The 22,554-nt window shown below is 34.2% G+C and overlaps 2 long non-coding RNA genes and 1 pseudogene across 6 annotated transcripts; 2 read left to right on the top strand and 1 right to left on the bottom strand.

Annotated features, from left to right (window-relative positions):
• Positions 1-2,245: 2,245 nt before the first annotated feature.
• Positions 2,246-3,201, top strand: LOC146945119 (uncharacterized). Its single transcript, XR_015028157.1, has 3 exons — positions 2,246-2,604; positions 2,734-2,805; positions 2,910-3,201. It is a non-coding gene; the product is annotated as an uncharacterized LOC146945119 (long non-coding RNA).
• A 374-nt stretch (positions 3,202-3,575) lies between these two features.
• On the top strand, positions 3,576-7,091 carry LOC146945118 (uncharacterized). Of its 5 annotated transcripts, none has more exons than XR_015026244.1 (6): positions 3,576-3,653; positions 4,051-4,387; positions 4,742-4,920; positions 5,073-5,159; positions 5,377-6,692; positions 6,805-7,091. It is a non-coding gene; the product is annotated as an uncharacterized LOC146945118 (long non-coding RNA). The 5 variants fall into 5 exon arrangements; XR_015026245.1 differs by having other exon boundaries at positions 4,044-4,298; XR_015026243.1 differs by having other exon boundaries at positions 4,044-4,387.
• Positions 7,092-10,015: 2,924 nt separating this feature from the next.
• LOC146945117 (GDSL esterase/lipase At4g18970-like) lies at positions 10,016-11,635 on the bottom strand (annotated as a pseudogene).
• Positions 11,636-22,554: the final 10,919 nt, after the last annotated feature.

The following is a 22,554-nucleotide window of genomic DNA, read 5'->3' as shown; positions in this document are numbered from 1 at the left end:
TCTTGGCATGGAATCTTCATCTTTCCTTCCTTCCTTGCATTAGTTTACATGTCTATATGTAACTATCACCTTCTTTGTAGTATTGAGGTAACAATCAAGCTATTATGTAATCTTTTGATCTTTTAATATATAAGGTTCTAGCTTAATGATTCAATATTGTTGTTATTCTTGCTTTTAATGCTTTCAAAGAGATTCAAGATGATTTGGACACAAACTCTTGAATCTAGAACTAGAATAACAATCTATCTTATGTTATATCACTCTTGACAAGTTTGTAAACCTCTGATAATTACTTTTAATCAAGATTTTAATGCTTTCGGATACTTAATCAGGCTGGACACGGTCGATTAAGTTATCTGATCGACTTTGTTATCGTTTAAGGAATTTGGACACGAATGTTTAAACGCTAACTTGGAAATAACGATGTCGCTTTGGACACGAAGGATATTGTAGAAATGATTGTGATAATATTGGTTATAAAGCTAGAGTCTGTTAATCGATCGAGAGATTGCTGCTGTTATGCTTGCTCGTTATCTTATACCGCAAGCGAAATAGTTCGATCCCCTCTCGTTTTTACTTTAGTGTCAAATATGGATATAGTGTTACAAACAAACAAATTATATCCAAACCCTTAATGTGAACGATTGTGTAAATGCTTATGATTAAACGTAACTCCCTGTGGAAACGATCCTATATATACTCACGTGTACATAGTTATATGACGTGTAGGAAAAATCTTACATCACAATGCATCCACCCATTCTATCGACTTTTATTTCAACAGAATGGTGGTTATTATCCATTAGTATCGCATAATCATCAATTTCACTGTTAAAGTTATTAGCAAAGGAGATTGGCAGCATGACAATACCCTGTAGTGAATGACAAATTGTAAATTTACAATATTAATGTGGTTTTACTTTCAAAAGAATAATAATAATAATTTAAAAGTATAGGATCACGAATAGATTCGATTTCAAAATCAATGATATAGGTTCTATATTTGTTATCTATCGAATTGACGACGTTCTCTGTCTGATGCTGTGTACCTGGAATGAATGATCCTATCAAAAAGAAGAGTATATGTTAAACAAAACGATGAAAGAATTTTTCTGCATGGATTGAAAAAGGGTTGAATTTTTGGTCATAACAATCACAAAGTGAGAAAGGAAATCTTCGTCTTCTCGATCAGCCATTTCTTACAAAACTTTCAAAAATCCTAACATAGATAATCACATTTTATATTTATTTTGGATAGGATTTTGTTCATCATAATTTTAAGTAACAGACATGGCAATTATTGAATGCATTTCAAAGTTTTTCACTTGAGACAAATCACAAATGCAAAATTATCACTGAATCATGACAGTATTAATAAAGACAGCAAATCAGCAAATAGTTCAATGTATGTTACAAGTATCAATTGAATGTATCCCAAAGGAGAATCCAAGTATATCTTGTTGTTTCAAAGAGCATTGGTGATAGACACATGAAACGATGTGTGATTGCTGAAACTGAGACCAAAGTTCTCAGAATTGAATCTAATCATGAGTTTTTAATTTTAGCTTTAGATGGATTATGGTAAAAGGTATATGACTTAATCAATTAATTTCAATTCTTTCATAACATCATTGTTTTAAATTGAGGTTGTGGTAACATGTGGTTGATGTAGTTACAATTGCAGTTTAGATGTTGTTGCATAGACTTCTAAGTTTTAAAGGTATTCTATTTCTGCCACAATTTTGATTGGAGATTCCAATTTAGAACCAAGAGTATGATTGCCAACCTTACTCTCTCTAAAACTATAGTTTAACATTTCTCCTTTTAAAGGTAGTGATATCTATATTCACTCTAAATTCTAGGTTCATTCATATATTTTCAGAATTTGACCTTTACAGAACCATGGATTATGCTTGGTTTAAATCAATTATTATTTATTACATTCTAACGAATATATTCAAAGTCCCTACAAATATAGTCAAGAACCAACACTCAAACAATTGTTCTGCATACATTGAGAGAAAAGGAATTTTATGTTCCAAAGGAAATAATATCTATTCTATATATAAAAGTTGTCCCAAGCAAACAATTTCGCCCTAATTTTACCGTAGCCCTAATGATTATAATTACTGATTTACCCTAACCAAAACTTTAATTATTAAAAACAAAAAAGAAAAATAGTTGTTTTCATCTGTTTCCTCTACCAAATGAGTTGTTTCTGCTACCAAATGAGTTGTTTCCGCAATTCGCAAAAGATAAACATAAAAACAAATTGACCCCTCTTTTTCCTCACTCTTTCTCTCTCTCACGTAACAACACACATACCCTTTTCTTCTTCTTCTTCTTCTTCTTCTTCTTCTTCTTCTTCTTCTTCTTCTTCTTCTTCTTCTTCTTCAAAAACACACAAAAATCAATCATTCTTCTTCTTCTGCCTTCATTTCGATCCTCTAAAGTAAAAGCATCATCACCTTCATTTCTTCGTCCTCTACAAAACTCACTTGCTTTCCGTTGTTGACCACCGCCACGGAATACGCTCTTCACCACGTCGGAGTTGCACGACCGTCGTTAATCACCGTGTCGGAATCTGCTCTTCATCTCGCCGAGGTCGTTGTCAGAAGCTTCTTTTATTTTGCATGGTTAATTGTTATTTTCAGCTTTTGTATTCCTCATTTCTAATACTGAATCATTCATTGATTTTGATCTTTGTTTCGTTTTTTGTTTATTCATTTACAGACAAAATCGCAAGGGGCTTCAAATTTCTCGACTCATTGTTTGGTACCATTTACACATAACCTTCAATATCAGGTATGATTCTCAAATTTCTTCAATTAGTTTTATGTTTTAACTTGATTTTCATGTTGCTTATAAGTTTGTATTCCTATTTAGTGAGTTTTATTTGCTGATTACAGGTTTTTGTTGATTTCTGGTTTTGTTAACCCTGTTTTGAAAATGCTAATGCTAAATATCGCAAATTGTGTTCTCATGACAACCTCGCGGCAGGCGTAATTGTATTGCAGCAGATTTTATTCCTTTTCATCTGCTATGTTTGTTTTTAAACAATTTTAGCATCCAACGGCCCTGTTTCTTCACTATACTTTCGGGATGTATGCTTTCTTGATAAAAGCACCGTTCTTTTGAAAATAGATATTTTGGAGTGAATGCAAAATCTGAGTTTTTTTAGCTTGACGATTGGTTTTTTTAATTTTTTTTTTATATTTTCGATCATGTATATAGATTGAAGCAAACAATAAAGAATATACACTAATTGCATCAAAATAAGAATTGCTTTATTTGTGTTAAGTGTATGCTTAATGAAAATTTATAGCATCCATAAAGATAAATCATGCCACTTAATTGTAATTAAGATTGTTGTCTCGGACACTTAATTAATTATGATGACTATTTATCATTGGCTTTTTTGTCAGATTACTCATTGATTAGTAGTAGCTAAAACATGTGAATAGAATAATGTGTCAGATTACCCAACTATGCTGACTATTTATCATTGCCTTTTTTTGTGTCAATTTGCCATACAGTTGATAGGATAAATACTAATATTAATTTGTACAAATTCTCAGATTTGATCAGCTGCAAAAAGAAAGTCATTTATGTGTCTTCCAATCAACTTCAAACTCTCTGTTTGGAAGCAATAGGTAAGCATTAACTCTTTCAACTGTTTGCAGAAATTTTGTTATACTCCTGTGAATTCATAGGTTGATTGTATGATATAGTATTTACTAGGTTACTACTTTAGGAATCAGGAAAAAAATTGGAAAGAAGTTACTATTGTTCTGCACATTAGTTATAATATCTGTGAATGATAGTTTTGTTTGTGTATTGATGTTATTTTTTAGATAAAATTTCAACTTCTTTTGATTTCTGTTTGGTGGATTATGTGGTTTGTAATCAATATTGGTCCATGACCTTGATGTTGAAACTCTGACATTTAATTTCTCTTTTAGAAAGGAAAGTATATTTTGGCATTCCTTTACTTATGTCTTACGCTGCATGTATTCTGACTCGAATGAGATTTTTATGGAAAGTCTCCAGGTTTGATATGATGAAGAGATGAGATTCCACGACACATTTACATGAGGTTTTTCTGTTGGTTACTATAATACAGCGGCCTCAAAGGAAGTTATATGTTCTTCTTAGGAATTATAATGCTCCTGTTATGGATTTGAATTTCAGCAGGATGTGAGTGTTATCCTTAAATTCAATTGAACGTGCGGGGTGAGCACCACAAGCTATAAAATTATTCGGACTGGATGTTATTTGTAGTAGTTCAAAATGTCTAGGTAGGGTTATGCTGATCAAGTTAATATTACTATGATTTTAGTGCTAGCTTTACTCTTCTATGCTTTTCTAAAGGAATCTTATCCGGAAGGTATGTTGTTAAATGCTCAAACCAAGTGCGACACAATGCTCAATTACTCCCGTTAAAGGGATCTTATGTCTTTATGATTTAGATTTTTTTTCTTCTCGAATACATGCTTTTACTACATGATTAAATGTGGTTTGCCTTTTAAATATCATCATATTGGAAATGATTGTGTCTACTTAAGATGAATTTGTGGAGGGTTTAACTACTCAAGTGTCCTTTTCAATACCATTTTAACTATTGAGGGTTAATTTTATTGGTTAATTTATATAGCATACTTTGTTTCAATGTATCTTTGATATAGTTCATCCTAGACAATTGATAAACAAATTTTCAACTCCAACTTTTCTGCTGATATAGGTTAGAATGAATGTAATTCGGGCCCAACTTGCATTGGTATAACTTGCCTATATTACGATAGAAGATAAAGTGTAGTCATTGTTCTCAAAAGTACTACTGGACTCTCTAATGAAGGAATTGGTCTCAACTTGCTCCATGATCTGCATTTGCTGCCTTGCACCTGCTGTGTGTTTTATCTGGTGCGGTTCTGCAGTGGTCTGTGCAGCAACATATGCTGGCTGGTTTTGTTGAAATGAATAGTTTTATTTCAATAAGAGGTTTATGCATTGCTTATTGCTAATCATACAATTCTGCTTATTTATAATTAATTTACTTCCTTCCATCCTTGCAGCAATAGGAGTGGACTCAGATGTATGTGTGGATTTGAAGACAATTTGCTATGTGTTAGGATATTGATGTTGGATCTTTAAAATTGATGGTAATATAATTGACTCAGATGTCACTTCATCACTAGGCTTTTTAGTGTAATTTTGTCTACATATTTGTTCCTGTTATATTATATAAGTTGAAGTTATTGGTCTTGACTTTTTATTTGCAAAAATGACTAAAGTAGATAACATTGCTATTCTTTCCCTCTTAACTTTTAAGCATGTTTACTATATTCAAATTGCTTATTTCAGTTGTTCTTTATGAAGGAATGTAATCAAATTTGAAGGCTATTAAAGAAGGAGTTGAGGAGCGCACAACATGATGATGTTACATGTTAAGTAAACAATGTTAAGAGCTTAAATTGGTATAGTTTCTGTCCTTTTTTTTTCCTTCTTGCAATGGTTTGATACCTTCTCAAGGCCAAAAAAAAAATTAAAAAAAAGACATGTGTCACCTTACTTATGGTGCCACGTCAGCCTTGGGGGCCAAAACTGCCAAAGATTCAATACTTAAGGGGCTGTTTTGTATTTAAATTAGTTAAGGGGCTGTAACCGCAACTTTTGGAAAGATAGGGGGCCAAAAGTGCAATTAAGCCATTAAACTACTGGCCTACTGTACTGTTAAAAAATTACCATAATTTTGAATGTTGGTGTTGGGTTTTAAACTCTTTTTTATCTGATTGATGGTTTTAAAATAACTCTATATTAAAATTTTTTAATTTTTTGTGCAAACATATTATATATTCTCTCAATAACAATGAGAAATTGAGGGATTCTCAGCTCGGTCATTCTTACTTTTTAAAATCCATTACACTAATAACTCTATCTACAAATTTTGGGATGTTTCTTTCAAATCTAAAATTGTGTATATGTGAATAGGTATGTTGGGATGCATAGTATTTAATTTGGTAGCATTTGGATCACATTTGATTGCTCAAATAATATTCTGAGATCACTTACTACTCATTTGCCACAGTTCATACATCATATATCTTTAATTTGATCCAAAACATAAAAAAATGACTCCTATCATCATATCATTGATGTGGATCAATGTTTTTTTTTGTAATACAAGAAAGGATGTGGATTATTTCAAAAAAAAAAAAGACGTGGATCAATGTTTATCATGTTATTTTTATTAAAGTGAATCTTCTATTATCTTTATATCATCATGCTGGTATTTATAATTACATCAAGAAACAGACTGAAAATTCTATTGATTGATGAAGAGGGTAATTACATCAACACTACATCAAATGTGGTATATAAAGAAGTTTTCTACAATGTGTAGTTTTAGTGTGAAATCAAATCAGTTTTGCTGTTGTGGCTGAGATGCTACTTTTGCATGGAGACAGGTAAATTGTGACTTGAGATTTAACAGAATCGTATATAGTATAATGATATTGTACTGTGAGTGATTCCTTTGTTTGTTCCTGTATTTGTGCCGGAGAATTCAGTCTGTATGTGATGTTATTAGCCATGTACGCTTCGTACAGATGAAACCAGGTGACATTGTAGACCCACTGATCTGCGATACATGCTGCTCAATCCGTTTGTTCACTTGAAAGACATAACGTTTATTGGTATGTTCGAGTTTAATAGGCATATTTCAGGATGGAACATTTAAATGTTTACTTATATATGTTAATATAAACACTCATGCTTCTCAAATTGTATTTTTTTGAATGTTGGCAGGTGAATTGGGAGCTAGGTGAGCAGATTTAGATGCCATTATTGTTTCAAGACCCATCGGTCAATATATGTATTGGAAGTCAATCTAACGACATTGTAGATGCATTATGTTATATTCTTCGGTGTGAATGGCATACATTTAGTATTACTAAGTTCCTTATTGAGATAATGTATTTCTAAGGTACCCTATTAAAAAACTGTGTATCCAATCCTATGGCGGAGTCAATCGTAATTTTTCAAACTCACATTAACTCAATTGTATTGTTTTGTCAAAGAATTTGTGGGTATTTTATATCTATTCAAGTTATGTTTTAAACAAATTTTTTTACGCAAATGTCTGCAGGATGTACAGAAGGTTGAAGACTCATGCAGCAATACCTCTGTGATTGACACACCAACCAGCAAGACAAGTCTTAAGAGGTCCTCTGATAGCATTAACTTTGTGGCTGTTGAACATGGTGAAGCTGGTAGGCATCGGTTACAAAACCTAACAGGGATGTTCGTGTCAAGATTGAGCCTACCGACACTAAAGTTGTTTAACTTGCTCGAATGCTGGAACTATCTGCTTTGTTATCGAATTTCTTCAATCTTCATGAATCAGACATTTAGGATTCAGTGTTTTTCCTTTCTGTAACAGGGTCAATGTCATGGAAATTGTTTAATATGGTACATTAAAAACGTTTGTGGCAATTTATTTTATGAGTTGATTTATACTATTTTTTTGAATTCAAGGTAAATATTTACTTTCATATTTGCACTATATTTGTTCTTTTGTATGATCCGTGCGTTAGCACGGGTCGATGGTCTAGTGAGATGTGAAACAAAGCATAAATCCATAAGCCAAGGCACTAATAGAATCAAACCTAGAATATTATACCTCCCTATTTGATAATATTTATGAAAAGAAATCATACATTTCGTTGAATCATGAAGTTAGCAGAGTACTAAGTATTAAAATTGAATCCATACTACCCTAGATCTATCGAATACGTTATTAATTTTGTGAGAAATCAAAATCGAAATTTCATGCATGCAAAACCATATTTGTTCAATTCAAAAACACACGAACAGTGATCAAAATCGATGAGAGCGTTAGGGGGTCATAACTTCAATTTTTTGAAAAATCAAAATGGAGATTCTATGCATGGAAAATCATATTTGTTCAATTCAGAAACACACAAAAAGAAATGAAAATTGATGATTGTTATGTTTATGTTTAGATCGGTACCTTGTTGGATTTCTGGTAATTCTTTGCGTTTCGGTGTTACGATGGAAGGGAAGGTACTCTCTGTATTTTTCGTCAGAGAGGATTTCTCTCTTGTGAAACTTGAAAATGATTTCTAGTTTGGAATATGGTCTTTTTTGTTTGTTGTGATACAATAAATGGGCAAATTCATCTCAGCAGTAATCGTATCGAGGCTATCAAGATACGAGAAATACACAGAGTAACTCAGGCATTAGTATTTTTGAAATGGAAAAAGAAAAGCAGCACGGAAGTTTAATGGTGTGTGATGAAAACAAAAGCTCATAGTTTTCTTAAAGAAATACTACTTTTCCGATGTACAACAAAGCAACTTTTATATGCAACATAATATGCTAGTTAATTATGATTATAACTAATAAAATAGATGGAGTACGTCCTTTCAAAAAAAAAAAAAAAGATGGAGTACGTTTTCTACTCTTAAGGAAATTGAATTACACATCTATGGATACAAGTCAAATTCAGTTACCATACTTAAAGCACATTAAAATTAAAAATACTCCCTCCGTTTCAAAATGAGTGTCGCTTTAGCCAAAAAAATTTGTTTCAAAATGAGTGTCGCTTTAAGTTTCCAATGCAATAATAACTTTTTCTTTTCAATTGTACCCTCTAATTAATACTCTGCACACTACTTCCAAAGTATTACTTTTAAAACTAACCAATAGTTAATAAGGATAATTTGGTAAAATAATCATTCTCTTTCTCTTAATCATTGCATTTCTTAATATGTGTGTAAACACCTAAAACGACACTCATTTTGAAACGGAGGGAGTAATATTTAAGTCTAATAATTATCACCTATTTAATAGGTAGATTATTTCAAAAGAAGTTACACAAATTTGGCAAAACAGAAACGTGAAGAAAATTGAGGAAGTCAACAAAATTAGGTTTCTCATTAATATTAATTAAATCAATCAAAATAAAATAAATAACTTTTTGAAATATTTTAAATATTCAACATAAGTCACGTACGTAAGCATTCTTAAATTAATATTTAGAAATATCATAATTGAACTGAAACAAGGTTGAGGAAAAATGTGGCAAATACCATAAAGAATAGTACTATATAAAATTTGACTCAATTTTTAACTGTGTGAGTTTGTTCACTTTTTCAATATGATTTCATACCTTCTACCTTGAAGCAGCATTACAACTTTCAGAAATTCTACTGAAAAATAAGGTATTGTGCCTTCTCCAACCACTTAATTGGCATTGCTTTTTTCTGTAAAACATCATTGACTGAACATTTTTTTTAACCAAACATTCGCTAAACATGAATTTAGAAAATTACAATCCTATTGGAAAAAACCTCGCACCAACATAAACCACGCCACTGAAAAATGGAACACAAAATTTGCTCGACACCTTAAACCACCATCATATTTCTATAAGTTATTACATTTATAATTAGTCTTTACACTTGTATTTTGTTTTTACAAATTCAGGTATGCATGATGACCAAAATATTGGGATTGATTAGTCTTTACACTTGAATCGCTGATATCAGTTTCCTTGGTGAGACAGATTTCCGGTATCAATTATATATAACGCCCCATAGAAGCATTGTTGCCTGACACAAAACCTTGGAGATGCGTAATACCCGAGGAGTTAATTTTCAAGTATTGTGTCCTTAAAAGAACATGGTTCCGTTAAGTAAGGGAATAACTGCATAAGATAATGCAAACCATGAGATTGAATAAGCGATTTTGTGTATCTTAGTGCGACCAATAGTTCTGAAAGTTGTTTCTTTTCCCATAGTTTAACAAGTAGTACGATTTCGTTTGTTGTGGCCCTCGTGCAATATAGCAGTTACCATTATGGATGCCCTTAGTAAAATTAAATGATAATATAATATAAAGAAGAAGATAAAGTTATCCACATTTAATGAATACATTTCTGTTTTTAACATTGTCGCATATATATTCTCAACATAATAAAATTTCATTCATTTGTTTATGTAATATTACATTCTATATTTACATAACACAAACATTTGTTAAGGTATTGCCGAGTTTTTTCAAGACTTCCAAGTCCGCTAGCAATTTCAGAAACTATAGTTCGGTGATTTTGTCAACTGTAATACCTAGCTTGTATGGACATAATTGACATGTATGAGCAATGTAACATACATTTTTTAGCACCGGTATTTATGATCCATGTGTATGGTATTAGACACGTGTTAGTATTTGCTACAGACACGACCCTGACTCGTGTTGCATGGTTACTTTTTTTTATTTTAAAAAGGCTTAAATATGTTATTCGTCCCTGCAAATAGGGGTCGCTTAAAATTTCGTCCCTGCAATCGCTAATCCTTTTTTTTTGCCCCTGCAAAGTTTAATCAGTTAAAAATTCGTCCTTTGACCCAGTTAATCACTGCCACATCAGCAATTTACAAAAAATGGCATGGGAATTGACGAAAATACCCCTGGCTTATTTTTTTTTTGTTCCTTCAAAAAAAAAATTCCAGAGTTTTCCCGATTTTTTTTTACAATTTTTTCTCAGAAAAATTTCAGTTTTTTCAGTTTTAATTTTAACATTTTTTTGTCCGAAATTTTTTATGATTTTTAATTATTTTTTCAGATTTTTTTTATTTTAAAAAAAATTTCAAAATTTTGAAAATTTTTTTAAGGAAAAAAAATAAGCCAGGGGTATTTTCGTCAATTCCCATGCCATTTTTGGTAAATTGATGACGTGGCAGTGATTAACTGGGTCAAAGGACGAATTTTTAACTGATTAAACTTTGCAGGGGCAAAAAAAAGGATTAGCGATTGCAGGGACGAAATTTTAAGCGACCCCTATTTGCAGGGACGAATCACATATTTAAGCCTTTTAAAAATTGTGTGGTTACATTTAATTATGTCAATTTTCAAATTATTATCAGTGTCAAGTGATAGTGTGCTCATGTGACAAACCAATTGAAGATAAGTATGAAACGTAAAACACTACAATTTATTTATACTTTAGTCATGATTGTCTCGATACGAATTCCTGCTCCCTTATATGCATAGTTCACACCTTTGAGAATGTCTGAACCATTAGTGTTTGCAAATGATGGAATGAATATCTAAAATCCAAGAAGATAAGGTATAATGAAATGACTTTAGTTTGAGTTGAGGCACAGATAGATAACAAATATAGTTAAACTGAAAGAATGTTACTTATTATGTCAATTGCAGTTCGACCGTTGGTAAATCTTCCGGTTGTGCCGATCGAGGAATCAATTCCATAAGGTTTGTAATCAAATTCAGCAAAGGTAGGAAGGTTATTGTTGTTTTCGCTATCATATAAAGAGTCTCCAAAGATAAACAGACTAGGTACTTGATATTTCTCATAGACACAGTGTTGTAAATAGTTTGCGGACATGAAAAGAATAAGCATCACCAACCATGTCTTGATCATAGATTCAGTCTCTAAGAAGAAAATATAATGAAGCTAGTGAATCCACAATAACCAACCAAGAACAAGATGAAGACATAACTCATAAGTATTAATGATGGACCACACGAATAATTGGTTTTTTTGGCAAGTTACATTACATTACATTATTATTTATGTTCACGTATGTAAACATAAGTTGATTACAACAGGTGAGCTGCTCAGTGAAACGTCCTAGGTGGAGTCTCAAGAGCACTCTTAAGAAGTAAATGAATAAACACTGTTTTCACTGCTTAGAATCCCTCCCCTCAAACATTCAAGTGTTCCCCTTTTATAGTCCTCAAAGTGTTGGCTTAATGGGCCTTTCTCTGATCCTTCAAGGCCCATGGAGTTGTGATCCAGAGCCTTCTATTGGTTGTCTGCTTTCAGTACGGCCGCGCGTGGACTAGGAAGTGACTCATCTGTAATAGGCGCGTGGAGTTGAGACGCGATGATCGTCCGTACGTGATACGTGGAATTAAGTTAAGAGGAGATGAGTTGGCTAGCTTGACTTGAACAATCAGACCAGTGTTCACTGAAGACGTACTGAGCTGGCTGGCTTGACTTGAACAATCAAACCAGTGTTGACTGAAGACGTACTGAACTGGCTGGCTTGTCTTGAACAATCAAACCAGTGTTGACTGAAGACGTACTGAGCTGAGCATGTTGAGGGGTCGAGCTGAGTTGGACATGCTGAAAAGTCAATGTATAGTAAAGTCTATGTGGTATGGTCCTCCATACCAGTCCAATCTATAATATAATCTATTTCATAATAATTATCTTGAGATAGAGTGCTAACAAGCTAATTTGAAAAGGAAAAAGAAATGATCAAGGTTATGATGTCTAAAGAAATTTTTGACTTTTTAAACCGTCCAACGTCGCTGATCAAATGCCAACGTTAACACCAAAACTACTACTGCTACCAATCAAAAGAAAAGTCGGGAAGTCCGTAGTTTCGCTATTAACTATAGGGTTAATTATGTTTCTAGTCCCTATAAAATAGCGACCTTGTAAGTTTAGTCCCTACTTAATTTTAATAGCATTTTTAGTCCATAATTTTGTTTTTCTGCACTGAGTATTAGTCCCTACTCAATTCAAATTTGTTTAATTTATGCTTAAACTCTTAAATTTTTGAACAATTTTTTGCAGACATGTTTAGAACATTACTAAAAGTTCGTTCGCAAAAAATTATCGCAAAATTTGATTTCTACATCCAGATTTTATTACTTTTTATCTTTAACTTTTGTCGTTTTAAAAAATTCATATTTAATTCATTTCATGTCAGAAAATTCTAAATTTTAGTAAACGAACCTTTCATAGTGTTCTAATCTTGTCTCAAAAAAATCGTTCAAAAATTTAAGAGTTTAAGGATAATTAATCAAACTTTGTTTTAGCAGGGACTAAAATTATAAGTAAATTTTTTTTTATAGGGACTAAAAATGCTATTAAAATTAAGTAGGGACTAAACTTACAAGGTCGCTATTTTATAGGGACTAGAAACATAATTAACTCTTAACTATATGGCACATGAAAGGTGGCATTGGGACAGCGATATCCAATAGGCACCGGTGTGAAACTGCAATTGTTAGTAATTCACTTGCAATCTTATCTTACATGTAACAGCTTCAGATGTGTTATGTTTCTTTGCTAGCAATGTGGGACTAAAAGCCATTTTTATACTCTCTACTTTTACACCTCACTTGGCAGTTTTGTAGTAACATATAAGTACTACTTACTTGCAATGTTCTAACGAAGTATATACTTATTCTGTCCATATTCATATTCAATTATCTAAGTTTCCTTCTAAATCAGGGTTTGAGTTTTTCTTTCTTTTAGGATTCATTACTGCCCAGAATAAAAAAGATCCCTTCTTTCTGCCTTTGGATTGATGGCAATGCAGGGAAAAATTAATAATGTGTTACTACTACACACCCACAGAAACTTGGTTTCAGCCAAACTCCTTGATTATAAAAGTTCTACACACACCAAACCCAATTCTTAAAAAACAAATTATTTTCTTCATAGTAGTCATAGACATCGTTATCAATTCGAGATTCATAATGTGAACCAGAAGAACTATTTTCCACATCGATGGTCGAATCTTGTAATGAATCGTATATTTAATTTGCATACACCAGCAATGTAAAACTTTTTTACACATGCATCCATTCAAATCACACAAATATTCAAGTTAATTCATAAAATATCTCCACAAATATCTACTCATGATATGATTAGATGCATGTGTAAAAAAGATTTACACTGTCAGTGCTCTCATATATCATATATGAACCTCAAGATAATTTAAGATTCAAGTCATAAATCAAATGATCATAAATCAAATGACAAAAGAAAAGTGTCAGACCACACAAAATTCACAGAAAAAAAAAAGTGGTGTACAACTAAGTTTAGGTAACGATTCATTGGAACAAATTAATATCTATCTTAGTGACTCAGGGTTCAACATAATGAATAGGGATTCAATACGAGATTCATGTCCAGTATATACACTAGAGATTCGTATCATTGAGTTCAATTTTGTATCTCGATATGACTCGCATTGCATGTATCCTAAGCTACTGATAATCATGGTCATAGTGCCATACACAAAAAGGATCATTCATTCATTCCTTCATTTTTTCAAACAAAAATAAAAACAAACTATCAATTCCCATTAGCAAGGAAGCAACTAAACAGTAATTCACCTCAAATTTTCACAACATCAAAGATGGCAACCTATGAAACACAGGCACATATACCGAACACAACACAAACACCGACGCATCCACACCTCTAATAATTTGAAGAAAAAAAGTTCCATAATTCAACTAATCACATATATCGGTGTCGAACACTGATACATGTAAGACACGCCTTCGATCAAAAGTGTTGGTGCTTCAAAGATGACAACACAACATAGACAATAATTCAAAACCTTAATTGCTAGCCATGACAGTGCCTGCAAGAAAGCTGCATAAACAAATTTAAGGAAATATTTAAGAATTTAGTTATAAACAATGGAATATCTAAGTTCATATCAAAATTAAGCATGTTAGCATCACTCGCACCCTTTGGAAAGGAAATAGTTGTGCGACCTTTTTAGCTAAGCTTTGAGCTTCTTTTAACGTTGATATCATGGTCCATCCCTCCCCTTCGGCCTACATTTCAGACCTCCTCTTCACGGACTCTATATGAACTTAGTTTTGTAAAGTAAAGGTTCAATGTTAACATCTTAATGAAAATTTCTACACGTTGGAAAGAGGTGTATGGTATACTAAATACTAAAATTAAAAGTAATATTTTATTTTTTTAAAAGGAAAGTCAAGAATTCAAGAAGGAATAGATTTAAGTTACGTTGAAAAAAGGTTGATATATATTTTTCTTTTTTTAAATTAAAAGTAAAGTTTAAGGTATATATATATATAGGGTTTTGTTACAAGCCACCCTTTGGTGGTGTCTTTTAACAAGTCACACCTTAAGGTGTGATTTTTACTTTTTAGTTATAACTTTGCTAAAAGACACCTTCATAAAAGTAAGTTGGTGTCTTTTCGCAAATGCTCATAGAGTAACTTGATAAAAGACACCTTCATAAAAGGTGTCTTCTATCATAATCCATATATATATATATATATATATATATATATATATATATATATATATATATATATATATATATATATAATCGAGTTGGTTTATGAACCAAACAAGCCGAACTATATATAGTTCATGTTGAGCTCATTTAGTTAATGAACTTAATTTTTCGCTCAAGTTCAGCTCATTTGGTTCATGAACCAAGTTTAACGAGTTAATTGTAGAATCGAGTTTCGAACTATTTTCGAGTTGGTTCGGTTCATTGTCAACTCTATGTGTAACTAAATTCAATTATGAAATGACTCTATGTCGTTCTAAAGACTAGCCATTGTAAACAATAAACGAGGAATTAGAAGATTGTGACGTTTTCATACATGCTTTTGGTGGCTGCAATTTTGACGCTATTGATCATAATTAACTGGTTTGCTATATCATCAACTCCAATACGAATAGCACAGATTTCTGCCGACACAATAGAGCAAATGTCGAGTCTATTGTAGAAATCGCGAATGAATCTACCACGAGGATCTCTAATCAATCATCCACAAATAGAATCTCTAGTGTCTTTTTATGAGACCATAACCATTTATAGTAGTTGAGTGGTGGAGGTTCCCAAGAAACCTCTATGATGCGTCTCGCAGGGTGAAACTGTGAGTCGACATTAGTTTTGGAGGAAGAAACGGTGAACTTAGCTTTATTTGTGACCACACGAAGATGCTGATTATTTATCGAAAACTTTTAATTCAACTTTCTATACAAAACCATGTATGGGCATAATGTTAATTTGGTGACATGTATGAGCAATGTAACATACAATTTGTAGCACCGACACTTTAGATCTGTTGTTTTTGGATTTCCAAACTATTGTATTTGAATTTCCAAATTCTATTATCTACCGAAGTTGTTACTAGGTTGAGTCACGACCAGGTCGCTCTCTTTAAGACGTTTCGTGGCACTACCCAAAGTTGTGCAAGGTAGACTATCAACCACGCCGCCTCCAGGATAAAACAAGCCCAGCTACAACTGTGCGGTTAACTACTGCACTGTAGAAAACCGTTCGAGAATTACACCTTCAAATATGGTACTAAGACCACTCTTTAATACTGAAACCACTTTAATATGGTATTATTACCATTCTATTATGGTGCTAAGACCACTCAAATATGGTGTTTCCACCATTCTAACCCTTAAGTTCTCCAAACTATCAATATGGTACTGTGACCACTCAAATATGGTGTTACCACCATTTCTCCTCAAATAGAAAAATATTGTTATAATATTTATATACCGTTAAGATCATTATTGATTCCGACGGGACATTATTATTCCAAATAGGGACTATGATCTTAAAAGTACTCTTTATTCCGAAGGGACATATATTACCGAAGGGACTATGAACTTAAAAGTACTCTTTATTCCGAAGGGACAGAAAGGAGTAGAAAAAGGAGAATGACTTGTTAAACAAGTCGAAGGAGGGAGAAGAGAAGAAAGACTCGTCAACACAAGTCAAAAAAGGGAGAAGAGAGAAAGAGTTCCCGACAACTCAATGAAACTCTTTGGTGTCTGGAATGCACTGTGTGAGCTCTCTATTTATAGAGAAAATTCACAACTAATAAGTGAGAAACTTTCGGAACAAGTAATATGAGAAACTTTGGGAACAAGTAACATATTACTTTGCGATTAAGTAATTCACATATTAGATCTAGTACAAAAATATCTTAATTGAGTACTAAAATATATTAAATTTAGTACAAAAATATATCATATTATGTGTTATACCCTAATTTTGGACCTAAAAATACTAGTCAATTTTTCTTTTCTTGCATTATAAGTCATTTGAACTGTCTCTGATCAATTGCATCTTTCTCTGCATTTTATTTCAATATTGTTTGCAAAAATTCACATGCAAGGGTATTTTAGTCATTTCCTATGTCAAATTTCTCTCAGTCTTTCAAAATTTTGTTTGAGTCCTTTCAAGTAGTGTGAATAAGTCTCTGTTTCATTCTATGTCTAAATCCATTTTAAAAATTGCATTTGAAGTCATTTTTGAGTCAGTTTTGCCCCTAGGGGCATTTTAGTCTTTTCAAGTGTCAAAGTACTGTTTAAATCCTAAAAACTGTCTCTGAGTCCTTTAATTTTGCTTGTATGAGTCTTTGATTCAATCTCTGTCAAAAAATCCATTTTTCAACTGCACCTGAGTCATTTTTTAGTGCTTTCAGCCCCAGGGGCATTTTGGTCATTTCACACGAAATTTCGGCAGAGAGGTACTTTAAAGTACCTCATTTAGGCCATTGGTTCGTTTTAGTCCATTTTGTCAAATTTTAATCGTTTCACTTTACGTTATTTTCCAATTACCAATTTTAATTCATTTTTATTTTTGTTTTTAGTCCTAAAATTCCTAAAAAAATTGTATTTTAGTCCTTTTTGTCCAAGTCATCAGGTCTGTACACGTGTCAGTTTCTCATTTGTCCATTTGTCCAAGAGTTTGTTACAAAGTCCATGTCCAGGTGGCGCCTTTGCATTGGTCCAGTAATACACTTGGCAGCCTATAAAAGGCTCCAATCATTGCAGTGCCATTCAGATTCCAACACATCATCAATAACACTTCTCACTCTCTCTCTCTCCACAAAAAACGAATCAACACAACAAAAAAAATCCAGAAAAAGCTCAAGAACATGATGAACAAATTCATCATCCAAAAACCCTAACCGAATTCAGTTATCACCAAACTCATCAATTCTCATCAAATTCAAGCCATAACCGAATCAAAAACATCACACAACACAGAATTCCGCATCTATTCCACAAAAAACAAACGAATTCGCAAGGAAGAGGAAGAAGCTTTCAGAGATTCTGAAGAATCTTCATCATCAAGCTCACCTTCGCAATTCCAACGAAGATTCATCAATAACGACGAACTCTTCGTGATCACGAAGGATTTGAAGAAGAAGAGGGAAAAAGTTCGAATTCGAAGCCGTAGCAGAAGAAGGGAAAGGATACGAAGTTCACCAGAGGAAGGACAATCGAAGAACTCAAAATCTTCTTCGTTCGTCACTTCACCAGTCCAAAACACAGGTATCAAACTATCAATCTCTTCCTTTTCACGTTTTCTTTCGAAAATCCTGAACAATTAGCTTCATACATGCGCTGTGGCTATGAATCAAAGTAGATCGGAGCATTTTAAGAGTTTTCTTGCAAAAACCTTTCGAATAAGAGAAAAAGAAGAAGAGTTAACAAAAAGAAGCATCAAAACCGTGAAGTAAAAGTCTGATCTACTCTGATTCGTAAGTTTCTTTGAGAAACAAGCCTCAGAATCGAGTAGAGGAGAAGAAGAGCTTTAAAAACATGTGTTTAAGTCTGAGTTCTGGGCGGTTTAGGGCTCCGACGCGGCGGCGCCACCGCCGGCCACCGCGTCGGAGAAAGGTTGAAGATGACCGGCCTTAGGTCGGAGAAGAGAGAGTCTGTAGACTCTCTCTCTCTAAGAACATTGTAGAGAGAGAAAGGAGTGAGAATTGTGAGGTTTCCCCTTTGATTTTGCTTATATACCTGCTCTATGATCCCACGCGCGCACGTCAGTACCATACCATGCGCCTTCATGACTTCTTGACCGTTAGATCTAGGGTTGAGAGGTACTGGATCAATCCAACGCCCCTGGTGCGTTTGGATGATCCAGGATCCATCTCAGTTTGGGCCTGAACCTCCTTTTGTGCAGATTTTCGTTTTCCTCATGCATCTTTGCTATTTCCTAACACTGTTTTGCTTTTTACACCTCTGTTCATGATCAAAATTACTTGGAAAATTCTATAAATTTTTGTACATGTTCTTGTTAATTTTTGTGGTGTTTTTATGCATTTTGTTTACTGAAAATCTTGATGAAAAATATTATTGCATTTTCTTGCTTTATTTCCTTAATTGTTTGAAAATTCATGAAAATTTTGTCCAAATTCTATTTCAAATTCTTGATAATTGTTTGTGATACATATTAGATGATTTTGTGGGTTTGTTGCTACTGTTTGTGTTTGATTTTATTGCATACATGTGAATCTTGATTAGTTACTTAGCTTGCAAGGCATTGTGTAGTTAAATAATGCAAATGCGCTTAAAATTTGCTTTAAGTTGCCAAGTAAATCATGTTGCCTTAATCCTCATTCCAAGACCTGATTCTAAACCTTTAAAATGTATTGGAATGTGAGAATTATAGGTCATATGGTTCTTGCACTCTAGGCACAAATTTTGGCCATGTTTGCACTCATTTTCTACCCTTTATATTTTAGTGCTTCTCTTGCTTTATTTCTTTTGATATTATCATGTGCTACTAACCTTTTCATTTCATGTTTCATATTCATCTTAAGCATCTCCATTTCATCCCATATTCATTTCTATTTTTCTTGCAATTTAATTTGTACTAAAGTTAGAATGTGACACTTAGGAGCTTTTGTAATATCTTACTTCCATGCTTTTAATTGCTTGGCAAAGAGGCCATAGAATGGATCTAGGGTATGATGTAAAGGACAATGGACTCTAATGATGTACACCGACACAAGCACCGACACATGCACACACATCACTATATAGCTAGAATATGCATGTTTAGATGTATGTTTAGGATTGTATGTTTAGATGAATGCCTAGGACTTATACTTAGAAAAAATCAATTTTCCAAACAAATGTGAACAACTTTACTCAAATCTTTTCCAAATAAACCTTGGGATCCAACATCCCATAGTATTTTCTTTTCCATTTTCTTAATCAAACTTCAATGAACTCTAATCCTACTTTGACCATATTTTGCAATTCACTAATTCAACCTCACTATTTCCTAATCTCACGCCCTTGAGGCCTCTCTCTTATTCTTCAAAATTTCATTTTTCAAACTTAAAATCAACCAACAAAAGCAAAAAACATTTTTTTTGAGAGAGAACTACGGTGGATTTGATCCCTTAAACGGGTACGTAGGCAAGGAACAAAATTCCTTCAATTCAACTAAAATAAAAATCCAAAAACATTCTTCTCCCTCCAATTCTTCACATAGAATATTCTTAGGTGTAAATAACATTTCAAAATAGCATTTAAAAATAAAGCGCACGCGTAGAAATTAAAGACGGTTCCTATAGGTTACTATAGTCGTTATGGGTGCCTAACACCTTCCCGTAGCGAAAACAACTCCCGGACCTCGATTCTCAAGGGTTTTGCTTACTTTTTCCCTTCCCAAGAAAAAATAAGATATCACCGGTTTAAAAAGGTTCAAACGTAATCAATGTTTGACACCCGAAAAACCAAGATAAAACAGCTGGCGACTTCACTGGGGAGATTCGAGAGTTACGCCTAGTCTTTATTTCCACGCTCGCGCTTGTCTTTTTACTTGCTTCTTTTACTTGCTTTTCTATGTGAATAAATGTTTAATTTCTTGCAAACGTGTGGGGTGAGAATATCAAAAGTCCTGCACCCGGGCTGAGTGAACTTAGGATTTAGGAGGGATATAATCGACAATTCATTCCGGGGGTTGCCTCGTGTTTTGGATTATGCGATCAATCCCACATAGCTGAGGCATTTTGGGGGTGATGTTGTCGGCGCGTGTTGTCGCGTTTAGGCACTTTGCTTCTAATTGTTCTATGACGCTATGAACCGTAGATAACCAAACCCATCCATGGCCATTTTTCTAGGATGTAGTGCGGAGGCTAAACCGAGTGTTGTCTCGAGTTTTAGTCGTCACGCGATACTACACTCAAGTTAGATCTTCCGCGGATAATCTTGGAGCGAGTGTTGTCTCGTGACACCATGATATACGTCGGAGAGGTTGCAGCTTGGGAACCTTTTAGAACCCGGTTACTATTACCCTAAAGCCCTAGATTCACCGGACACCGTGTCCACCCATGACTCCTCGACTTTGAACTTCAACCCACCATGTTTTCTCCGAACTTGAACATAATCATGCATTCATGCATACATGCATACATGCATAAACTTTTGTCATGCATTGTTATCGAAGGGCTTAGACAAGTTGAATTTGTAAACATTGTAGGGATGAAGAGGACTAATTCCTACAAGTTCAAGGAAGTGGATTTGGCTAGTTTTAGAGATTTGGCACTCAAGATTGAGGATCCAACTGGTTTCCGACGTCGTTACGGGGCTTTACTTCCTATTCTTCATACTAATGTGGATGAGAAGCTTGTGCACACTCTAGTGCAATTCTATGACCCGAAGTATCGGTGCTTTACTTTTCCAGACTTTCAGTTGGTGCCTACTCTAGAGGCTTACTCTCACTTGATGGGCCTATCTATTGCTAAGGGGATACCTTTCTCAGGACTTGAGCCTCCTCTTACTCCATTGGTTATTGCTAAGGATCTCTATCTCAGGACCACCGATGTCTCCAAGAATCTTGTCACTAAAGCACGCATCCGAGGGTTCACTTCAGAGTATCTTCTTGGGAAAGCCAACCTCAATACTACTTGTCAGGACACTCTCGAGGCTATTCTTGCACTTCTCATCTATGGGTTTATTCTCTTTCCGAATCTTGACGGCTTCGTGGACATGAATGCTATTATGATCTTCCACTCCAAGAATCTGGTTCCTACTTTGCTAGCTGACACATACCATGCTATTCATGATCGTTCCGGCAAGGGTCGTGGCTACATTCTTTGTTGTGTGCCTCTCCTCTATAGGTGGTTTATTTCGCACCTTCCGGAGTCTTTCCACGCCAATCCGGAGAATTGGTCTATTTCACAGAGGATTATGGCTCTCACTCCTAATGAAATGGTTTGGCTCACTCCCGCTTCTAGGGTTAAGGAAATTATCTTTGGTGGTGGTAAGTTTCTTAATGTACCTCTTCTTGGTACCCGGGGTGGAATTAACTATAACCCGGAGCTTGCTTTGCGACAATTTGGTTTCCCGATGAAAGATAAGCCCCTCAATCTTGCTACGGCTCCTTACTTCTTTCACTACTCCAATGCTCCCACGGGAATAAGAGAGGACTTCATAGATGCTTGGTCTAAGCTTCGGAAGAAAGAGGTGAAGCATATGGGTGTAAGGTCCGGAATTGCTCATGAGGCCTATACACAGTGGGTGATAAACCAAGCTGAGGAGGTTGGTATGCCTTACCCCTCTATGAGATATGTGTCTGCATCTGTTCCTACCATGCCTTTGCCTCTACTCCCACCTACCCAGGAGATGTATCAGGAGCATCTAGCTATGGAGAGTCGGGAGAAACATCAGTGGAGGTCTAGATACTATGAGGCTGAGAACTTGATCATGACTTTGGATGGAAAGGATGAGCAGAAGACTCATGAGGTCTTGACACTGAAGAAAGAGTTAGCTAAGGCTAAGAGAGAGATTGAAGAGAAAGATAGGTTGCTTATGAGAGACTCCAAGAGGGCTAGGGGTGCCCGTGATTTCTATGCACGGTACTGCAGCTATGAGTCTGAGTCTGAGGATGATGCTTCCACTTCCTATGCTTGAGGATCTCCATTTCCTGTTGTTATTTCCATTTT

The sequence above is a fragment of the Medicago sativa genome, chromosome 2 (assembly GCF_051527215.1).
Source record: "Medicago sativa cultivar Bolivia chromosome 2, Bolivia_mono, whole genome shotgun sequence".
Taxonomy (NCBI): Eukaryota; Viridiplantae; Streptophyta; class Magnoliopsida; order Fabales; family Fabaceae; genus Medicago; species Medicago sativa.
The sequence above is the reverse complement of the archived record's forward strand: the minus strand, read 5'-3'. Positions and strand labels throughout refer to the sequence as shown.